A 10,894-nucleotide genomic window follows, 5' to 3' on the forward strand; every position below is an offset into this window, starting at 1 on the left:
TCCTAGCGCCAATAGCGGTCCGGTTTTCTGGGTTGTTACAGATTATGGATTTCTAGATGATTCTCAAATAATTTAGACCCTTCACTTACAAATTCTCATTTAAAAACTAATACTTCTTGCTTACTAGTAAGATCTATTAAAAGTAGTTTTTATATAGCATCATTAATAAAACTAGACATACATTCATAAAACTCTTACAGTTTCGTCTTGATCATCTAGGTGCAATCTTCAACCAGTTAGCTTGATCTCAGAAAGTGGAATGTCTGCAGACGAAGGCTTAGAATAGTATACCTAGTAATCAAACTTGCCAGAAGGTTCTCCTAATAACTCTTTTACTGGAATGTTTTCCTATTTAGCAATCCACTCAATATCAATTCGGAGTTGCCAAATTTTCTCACCTAATTCATCTATTTGAGTTTCAAGTCGCTTTAGAACCATAAATTTGAAAATTTTATTGATAGTAGGAATTGTACAAACACACGTCAAACACTTTACAAGAACTTACGAAATGTAACAAACACACTAAAAAATACTCTGAAAGAAAAACTTGACACTTATTTACATTACATAGCTATTTATATTGGTGGAGAGAATCTTTTAGTCGTCATGGCTTGCATCATTTCTTTTGTCACCATTTTAGGGACCACTTAATGGAGTGCTCAGGAAATCTTTGAGTACCCTTCATAATTCATAAGGGTCCTAGTTATCCATCAATAGTTGTTCTGACATGTTTTCCTTATCTTCTGAGTCATTGTCCTTCATCCTGTCAAAATGTGATTTTGAGCATTCTGCCTTTTCTTTTGAGCTGCCAGATTCTTCCATATCTCCTAGTGATTAAATAATTATTTTTGCAATTCTTCTCTTGGTACAAATTGTAATAATTCTTTGAAGAATTCTGATAGATTAGTAGGAGATGAAGTAGTTTTGGATGACTTTGGCTTTTTAGCCAAGCAAATCAATCCTTTATTACTATAGATTGATGGAGCCTCAAAAAATTCATATTTATCCTACCATTAATCATGATTCTCCTTGCTAGCTAGGGTATCCTTTCTATTGAGAATTCATTAAATTTTTTCTATTTTTGGGTGATAATAATATAGTCTCATCTAACAATTCAGGTATTTTGTAGAGGATTGTAAATAATAGTCTTAGGTTCTTTAAGGTCCTGTTTATTTCAGTAAATTGTTCATATATTAATCTTACCTTATTAGGTAAGGTGATAGGAAATAATTCCCAGTTGAAAAACTAATCATGGTGCTAAGGAGAAAAATCTCAGCTTTCTTTATCCAGTTGGAATTGCATGAACCAACTGAATTTTCTTTGTCTATTCTCATATAAGAGATCTCCTGTCCAGGCCTGAATATAATCAAAATAACTATAGTATCTAGGCTTTCTGTAGCTTAGTTCTTTTTTTTAGAAAGAGAATCTACCCATTCATCACTAGATATTACTCTTTTAATAATAAACTTACTAAAAGCTCATTCATGTGCTAATATTTCAATGGGGGAGAACATTACAGATCCAGTTTCTGCTAGAATAGCTTGGTAATAGTCAAAAGCCTTGGGCAAATAAGGACTTGTAGAATGGTGTTCTATGTAAAAATTAGCAACCTCGTAAGGTTTTAAGCTGTCACGCTTCCTGTCAACAGTATTTAGAAAGAAATAATTAATAGGTATATATGGATAATTAACCTCTTTATTATTTGTAGCTTTGATGCTTATTTATATGTATAGTTTCTGAATTTATCCACACTTTTAGGTGGAGGAGACGATATCTCATGCAATCTTTTTGATGGAGTTGCTAGAGCTTTTGAACTTATCTCCTGTAAGAAATTCTCAAGTTAAGAAATTCTCAAGTTAAGAAATCAGGCAATGATTTAGCTTCTCCTTTAATGAATTCAATCTCTAAACAAATAAGATTGCTTGCCATCTAGCAAAAATTTATTTTGAGGTAATATTTTTTACATCTTTTAAGAGTATTTCTTTTGTACTTTTGCAATCTATCCTTATGAGAAATTTATGATTTAGCAGATCTTACTCAAATTTTTGAACGCATAAAACTATTGATAATATTTTCTTTTTTAATGTAGAGTAATTAACCCTAGATCCAACCCAAATGCCATTAGTAAATCTTAAAATGACTCTTTAGTATTGAACTTCTAATTAAGGCTTCCTCCATAGCCTTTTTCTGATGCATCTGTTTCAACAATTTTAAAGGCTTCAGGGTGAGGTATAACAAAACAAGGGAGAGATTTTATTCTATCTTTAATTTTTCTTACTGCCAGTGTATGTTCCTCGAACCATTCTGAGGGATTTTTCTTCGACCTTTGAAATAAAGGTTTTGCATCCTGAGCCAAATTTTTATAGAAGTATGACACATAATTAAGACTTCCTAAAAATCTTTGCAATTGAGTTTTTTCTTTTATTTCATAAGGAAATTTGCCAGCAAATTCCATTGCTCTATCAATGGGGATAATTGTCCCCCTTTCTATATTATGACCTAAAAATCTGATTTTTGTTTGAAAGAGTTGAGTCTTCCGAGCAGATCCATTATTTTTAACAATTTTGATAAATATATTTAAATGCTTAAAATGTTGAATTATCTTAGAAATACAAAGCCATCGTCTATGTAGACTATAGTGAATCCTGAATAAGTATTAAAGATAACTTTCATAATTTTTTGAAATTCTAATAGGGCGTTTTTTAGCCCAAAAGACATTATATTCCATTCATAATGTCTGAATGGAACTCTAAATGTTGTTTTATACTTATCTTCTTCTGCAATCTGAATCTGTCAATATCCAGATTTCATGTTGAACTTTGAGAAGATAGTTGTCTCATAGAGTCTATTTAATAGATCTCTTTTTTTAGGCAAAGGATATCTGATCCATTTTAAGGAATTATTTAAAGGCTTATAATTAATTACTAATCTAGGAACTCCCATTTCTAACTCTGCTGCGTTTTCCACATAAAACGCAGGGCAGCTCTATGGACTTCTCTAAGTCAATAATCTCCTTTTTTACATATTTTCAAGTGTCTTGTCCCCATTGCTATTGGTCTGGCTTTTGTGAGAATTATTTTTTCATTAAAGTTAGGTTCATATGGTAAATTTACCACATGCATTTTCCTTTTTCAAACACCATTGGGGCTTTCAGGACAAAGGCTATTAAGCATTTGTCCCTGAATTAGCTTGATTCTTTGTTGAATCTTTGGATCATTAATTTATTTCTTCTATAACTTTGAAAGAGACTTCCTATTTTAAGGAGTTGATAAATTTGTTTTTGTTTTTAAAATGGCTTTTAAGCACATCTATTTTTTTTTACTCTCGGCTGAGATACAAAGTGAAAAGTAATTACTTTTCCTTCTATCTCAGTACTTATTATGTCTTTTGATACCTCTTTAATAGGATATAATTTATGTATGAAAGGATTTCCAAAGATAACAGGATGAGATAATCTTTTTACCATTAGAAATGGAATTTCGAAGCAGATACCCTTATTACAAATAGCAGTATTGTTCAGCTTGTACTTTACTACCATTTTGCTCCCATCTGCAGTGTTGAGCTCTTCTATAGTCTTGGAGAAATATCTGGATGGGACTAATCCTTCACTTATGCAATTCAAATCTGCGCCTGATTCTATTAACGCGATTATGTTAAACACATATTCTTTGTGGACAACTATTGTTAGTTTAGTATGCCACTTGTGAGTATCACTCTGTCAGCCAAATTAACATAGTGAATATTGTTGATACTATTAGTTTCGTCTTCACTTGAGATATTCTTTTCGGGCCTTCTAAGGTCAAATTGATTTTATTCTTCATTGAGTAGTTCTAAAATTAACACTCTCTCTTTTAACCCTTGTAATTAAGGTTTTACTGAATTTAATTTTGCCTTTAAATCTCCTATAGTAGGTTCCCTTACTTTCTTTGCATTTTTAACTCTATCCAGTATCTCCTTCAAATCATAAGAAGTCTATTTTTCTTCTAATTTCTCTTCTAGAGGGTTCTTAGAACTGGATGCCTCTGTCTTTTTCCTTTATATTTTAATATAGGTTTATAATTTATTTCTTTTGTTTTCTAGATCTTCTATATTATCTATTAGATCCAATATTAGATTTTCTTCTTTTATGAGGACTAACAAACCATTTAAAGCACACAATGATTTGTAATAATCTCAATTACCATCACAATCCAAATTTTCTCTAGGCTCATCTTCCTTTTCTATTTCTTCTTCAGAAGTGTAGTCTATCACGTTAAGCTCTATGTCCTCTTATTCTGAATCAGTATCATTTAAGAATAATTTAGCTAAAGTATCTTTTAGATCTTCATCTATGGTTAAGGCCTGAATTTTCTACTGTACTTTACACTTATTAGCGTAATGCCCTACTTTACCACACTTATAGCATATTATAGTTTTCTTTGCTTTGCCATTTTTAGTCCTTTTCTTCTTTTGGGCTCCCTTTTTTGATTTGAGGATTTGTCTTTTTTGGGTTTTCTAAACCTATTGGGTTTATAATATTTGTTCCTTCTTCTCCCCTGAAATTTCATTTTATAAGGAAAATTTATGGGCTGAAATCCTATTTGTTCACAAAAATTGCCTAAAATCTTTCTCTCATTAATTCTTTCTTTTTGCATATGTCTATGAATTTTTATTTCATTGCATAATGCTACTCCTATGGAGACCACCTCAAATGCGAGTTCTCCATAGGTGTATATATGGTAGGGAATCGTACCTTCATGCTTTGCCTTATTTGATCTCTAACTCTTTCAGCAAAAAGAGATGGAAGTCCATTCAAGAACTTTTCTTTCCAAAAATCATATTGACTATCTTCTCATATAAAGGTGAGGGCGAAAAAGGTATCCTTGTACCATTTGAAATGAGATCAGTCTAGGCATTTTAAATTCATTAATTGCTCTTATGACCGATCCATATACATACTGGCTGGTCTAACAAAATGCATTCCTATTGTATATAATAGGGTGTTAACGCAATCTTATACTATATTAGTGCCTTCTTGTTTTACTGTGTTAAATATCTGCATTTTTCCTTCATTTGATATGAAGAAGTCCCACTATCCTTTAAGTTGTTTTATAAAGCCTGCAATTAAGGCTTTTGCAACAGTTTGATTATTATTGCCTTTTACTCTTGAAACTGTCGCATAAATAGTCATGTATTAAGGACATTTTTTATCTGGTAATCACATAATCCGTCAATATTCCATTCTATAATAGAGAAACCATCATACTGGACGAAATTATAATTTGTGTCCTTATATTATGAGTTCACAGGGGAAGGCCTTGGATTATAAGGCTTAACTTCTACGCTTGCTTGTGATTTAGTATCATTATTCTATTAATCTGATTAGAATCTGATGTTGTATGCATAGACTAAATTTAATTTATGTATTCTTCATTTTCTTCTCCTGAATTAGGAGAGTCTATTTCAAACTATTCTGATTCCATATGCATTGGCATGTGACAAATGGGTCTCGCATTAATAATAAAAAATGACATATCATCATCCTACAAGCAAAATCATACATTTTAGAATTTAATTTGATAAAATCTATATAAGTTTTTCAATTTTGAATTAATTTATCAAAATTAAAAGATTGGAATAATCACCAAAACATATAAATGTTTGGTTTTAAGGTCAATTTTCCTAAGAGAAAGAATTACTCTTCTGCCCTTTAATTCTCACAACTCAAAATTACCCACAAATTCAATGGTCAGTCACTCGTATATTAGTGCTTGTTGGATTTAAACCTACCAATCTATAGTCTTTTAAATAATTTTCAAATAAAAACAAATTCCAAATAAAAATTAAAAAATTTCCACAAAATTTTCAAATGCCAATCTCTAGATACCTATTTCCTGCTTATTTCTTAACAGTCACAATTACTATAAGTATTTGGACCAGTCTTTTCTTTCCACAAGTTTTAGTCAAATTAGCTTACCATCTTTTCCTATAAATACCAAACCATGCAAACTCTACAATTCCACAAATACTAGTTCATCTATTTATCTCTTCATCAGCTAAAGAGAAATTTTCTTCTTAATTATATATTAATGGCTACAAAACTCAATAAGCCATCCAATTTCTTGGTCCTAGTCCTTTTCTGGAGCTTTGTTATTATGCCTTTGTGCACTATTCAAGCTCGACCATTAGCTTCAAAGCATCTTCACTATGGCACTTTGCGTCCTAGTCCTGCTGGAGGAGATCAGCTAAGCACTGAACTTGCTGAAGCACTGCTTGAAGATCTTGATCTTTTTGGAATAAAGAAGGAAGGTCCAAGCAATGGGGGAGAAGGTCATTAAGTCTAATGGATAATTGGTTGAGAGGCCATGAAAAGACTAAAAATAGTTTTTATACAACATCATTAATAAAAATAAACATATATTCATAAAAATTTTACAGTTTCATCTTGGTCTTTTGGGTGCAATCTCCAACCAGTTGACTTGATCTTAGAAGGTGGAATGTCTGTACAATATCAATTCGGAGTTGTCGAATTTTCTTATCTAATTCATTTATTTAATTTTTTTTAGAATGAAAAATTATATAAAATTTTAACTTTTTTAGAATAAAAAATTAAAAAAATTTGAATTCTGTGATTACAAATAAAAAAAATTATTAAAACATTAATTGAATTAAATTCTTGCTTTTATCTCTTAATTTTAAAGAGAGAGATAATGCAAAAGAATGGAGTTGATTGCCTATTTATTCTTTGATATAGAGCTATATCTTATCACAGTTCAATTGAATATTCACTCAGGTCATTCAATGTTGGGCAAACAATCAATTTTGAGAGATGACTGGTCAATTTATCATCCAGTTTGGGATGACTTGACGCTAATCCATCAATTTCGCGATTCTGAGTCATATGCTCATCTAATCATATTGTGGTTGTAACGTTCTGAAGTTTTAGTTATTTTATTATTAATGCAAAATTTTAAATATTTAAATGTAAACTCATTATTAAATTTCTTTAAAATTTGTGGAATTTTTTAAATTTTATAGTTTGTAATTTTAAAAATTTATTTTAAATTGTTTAAAGACTATGTGGCAAGTTCTAAATTATTTTAAATTTTTATAGACTTTTTTCAACTTACCACCTAAGAGCAAAAATATCAAATAAAATTATAAATCGAAAAAAATATATAATCAGATTAGTCAAATCAAACTGGATGAATTAGATTAGTTAAATCGAATCGATTCCTTCTTTTCCTCGAGCGCACGTCATTCTTCCTGCCCTCCAATTTTCTTTATTTTTTTCTTTTCTTTTCCTTTCTTTTCTTTTTTTTATTTTTGTTTCTCTCTCTTTGATTTTTTCCTCCTCCGACCACCATTTCAAGCAAGATTTATCACTTTAGACTTATCTCCTGACGAGCTTCACATAGATATCAAAATTGCCCATCGTTGTTACTTGGTTTGCATGAATCAAATGTCCAAAGTTTATGACCCTTCTGCCATTCCCACTAGGATTTCTCTCACAGTAAGCATCTTATCAAAAGTCTGAAACTACCAACCTGTTATATTCATCGGGAGCTTCACATAGATACCAATCTCATAACTTTTTGATATTGAATACCCATAAGCTTGATGGTAAATTTTTGGGCTCTTAAAGCCGTATTTTCTTATAAAATAAAATCATATTTCTCACGATGGTGTTATATATTTCGTGTAGATACCTTTATTTTGGAGAAATTCTACCGACACCTAAGACAACAATTTTAGTCCAGATGCGTACTCTCTGGGATTAACCTCTAAAAAGGTCAATATTATAGTATTTTTCACTATTTCCAAACGCCCTTAATGCATTTTAGATATCTAAATTGGCCTTGATAAGTCTGAACTTAAATTTTCATTTTATCGTAGTTTTAATATTTAGCTTGATATATTATTAAATATATTAGGTTGAGTATAATTGAGTAAAGTCAATTATTATAGCAAATTATCATTATTAAGAACTCTAGAGAATATTTGTAAAAGTTTCAAAGGGCATTTGATTTTTTATTAGATGATAGAGATATTAAAGCACTTGAGCAAAAGTTTATAATTTGTAGTAGTTGGGTAGTTTTGGTAAGCGTTGGATGAGCAATATATTTTTGTGTTGCACGATAAAGGTCATTGTACTTATTGAGATAGATGAATTGGATTTTCTTACAGAGAGGTTAGATCTTAAGTATAGGAAAAACTCTGTCGAAATTTTGACAAAAGCTTAGAATGTCTTTGCCTCTTTATTTCTTTGCTTATGGTTCGTCTTTAATAATATTTTGATGACTTTATATAGCTAATCTAAATTAGCCATCTTTTAAGACTGTTAGGTAATGAGTCACCCTATTTTATGAGTTGAATATTAATTATCTTTATAAATTTAATATTATTTATATTTATCTAACATGTTGATACATCACTTATATTATGTACTTAGTTAATATATTAGGAACACCATCTATTCTTTGCATTATTTATTTTATATTGTGCTGCCTTCAATAAATAGGAGATTACATATATATAGATGGATGTAGAGTCTTGCGGTAGGTATGACTCATTATCTCACTGACTCCCAAGGATATGGATAGGGGAGGTAGGTATGATACTATATTTTGTTTTCTCTCAACACTACAAGGTAAGTACAACGGTATATTTCAGCTAATCTCATAGAATGGTATGGGAGGACATGTTGGATTAAGAGAGCCAAGATATGGGGTTGGCTCCAAATATTTATTATAGATGAGTGTGTAACTCGCTCCAATTTATCCTTTTGTGTAAAGATTGTGTGATTAATTGATTGATACATTTTCATTGATAGTATTGCATTAGTAATTATAGTTATAGAATTATGATTATAATTAATATCTATACTTCTTGAGTATAACGCTCACTCTGTTCAAATATTTTTCTCCAGATGACATGTGGACTTCTTTGCGAATTGACCTACAATTCTTTCACACAAAATTTTCTACATTTTTATTATATTTTGATATTTTAAAATTTTATCTCTAGAACTCCATAGTGAATTCCATAATGAATGTTGAATGTAACCCCTAGGTAGTAAGAATCTTTATTTCAACTAATATATTTCATGATATTGGACTTCTTTTAGAGAGCCGAGCTCTCTATAATGTTATTACTTATCATGTGATTATTTGAGAATGTTGTGGATTGTTTGGGTGAGTTGAGCTCTCCAAATTGTTATAATTTATTCATTTATAAGTCGAGTAAATTTTCTCTCCATTGATATGTTAAGTCAATGGTGGAACTATGTCCTTTTAATTTCTTGATTTTGAGCATTTCTAGTTGTTTCTTAATTGTAAGTTGAGAGATAATGGCTTACTACAGAGTTTGGAGGCTTTAGGTTAGCCCCAGTCCTAATGTTGGTTCGGTCCAAAGTTGGATCGTGACAAAGTTGGTATTGGATCTTAAACTTAAAATCTTGAAAATTGCATGTAGGTTGTCACATGTGGATTATAGGATTGTTGTTCATACTTGTTTATAATCGTTGCTTCTAAAAGTTTATATTAGATTTAGTTTATGTAAATTTCTTTCGTCTTATATGTTTAGATCTCTAAATATTGTAGTATGTTGATTATATGAATTTAGTTTCAAGAAGTGATGCGTAGGGAGTGGAGACCTACTATGGTACAGGAGTCAGATGCAAAAGATGAGGCATCTACTCATATTGAGACTTCAACTCCTAGACAGCATGGTAGGAGGCTAAAAGATGCTTAAGCTAAAGAGCAGCCGCCACCATAGCCACATATGGATTATGATCTTGTAGATCCCATAACCATCGCTATATTAGATTACAATAGATGTTTACTATGATAAATCAGTTGATGGCAAATCCTCCACAACAATAAAGAGTGGAATCTTTTAAACAGATTATTTCATACAATAAGCTAATTGGAACGACCTATGATAGGATAGGGATGCACTTAGATTTCTAGACAAGATCAAACATGATGGTAATGAGATGCAGCTAGCTGATAGGTGTCTAATTGATTGTATGAATTTTTCTTTAGAGTTCAGACACTTGATTGAATCGCTTGCTTCTATTTTGTCAATACTAATTACTACAATTGGCATTTTGATTCTTTTTATAATAACGACTATATGTTTTGTGATCATGGCCATTTGAGATTTTTTGCTTATGAGTTTTTTCACTACTTCAATGTTGGAATTAGTTACTAATTCTAATTTGAAACAAATTTATATTTTTTAAGAATTGGTTGGGGTGTATTCTTATCTATTAAGAGGTTTTTGTGATCATGCATAATTTAGCCACATTTTTATTATATTTATTACTGTTTATTTACACATTTTTCTAGCTTAATTTGTGTTTTTGTTATATTTTTACAGAAAAAGAAGAAATTGGAAAGTTGGAGAAAAAGTGAAGAAAAAGCTGGAAAAGTTATTTGGTCAAAGTGATTTGCCCAAATCACTCGCAGAAACTGGCCAAATCACTCGCAGAAACAGAGACAGAAACTGGACTGAAATCCCAGAGAGCGATTGGGGCAGATCGAGCAAGTGATTTGCCCAAATCACCTTGACAGCAGAAATTGACAGCAGAGGCGGAAAAACAGCAGGGAACCGAATTTCGAATTTTTAGAAGTCCAAATCCAACTCAATCACTACCAACACAATTTCAAGAGCCACGAAAGAGTTTCTCACCTAAGGAATTCCATTTGCAATTAAATTCAACATCAAAAGAGGAATCATAAGCCAAATCAAAAAGGGATTTCAAAACCCTAGATGGATGGAAATCTTCAGCTATAAAAGAGCAGCCTCCAAACCAGCAAAGGCATCTCTTCTTCATCTCATCTTCAGCAATTCTGCAGAAAAATACAGCAGCTTTTCTTCTTCTTTCTTTTCTTCTTTCTTTTGTGATTTT

Source organism: Manihot esculenta, chromosome 15, assembly GCF_001659605.2.
Source record: "Manihot esculenta cultivar AM560-2 chromosome 15, M.esculenta_v8, whole genome shotgun sequence".
Classification (NCBI taxonomy): Eukaryota; Viridiplantae; Streptophyta; class Magnoliopsida; order Malpighiales; family Euphorbiaceae; genus Manihot; species Manihot esculenta.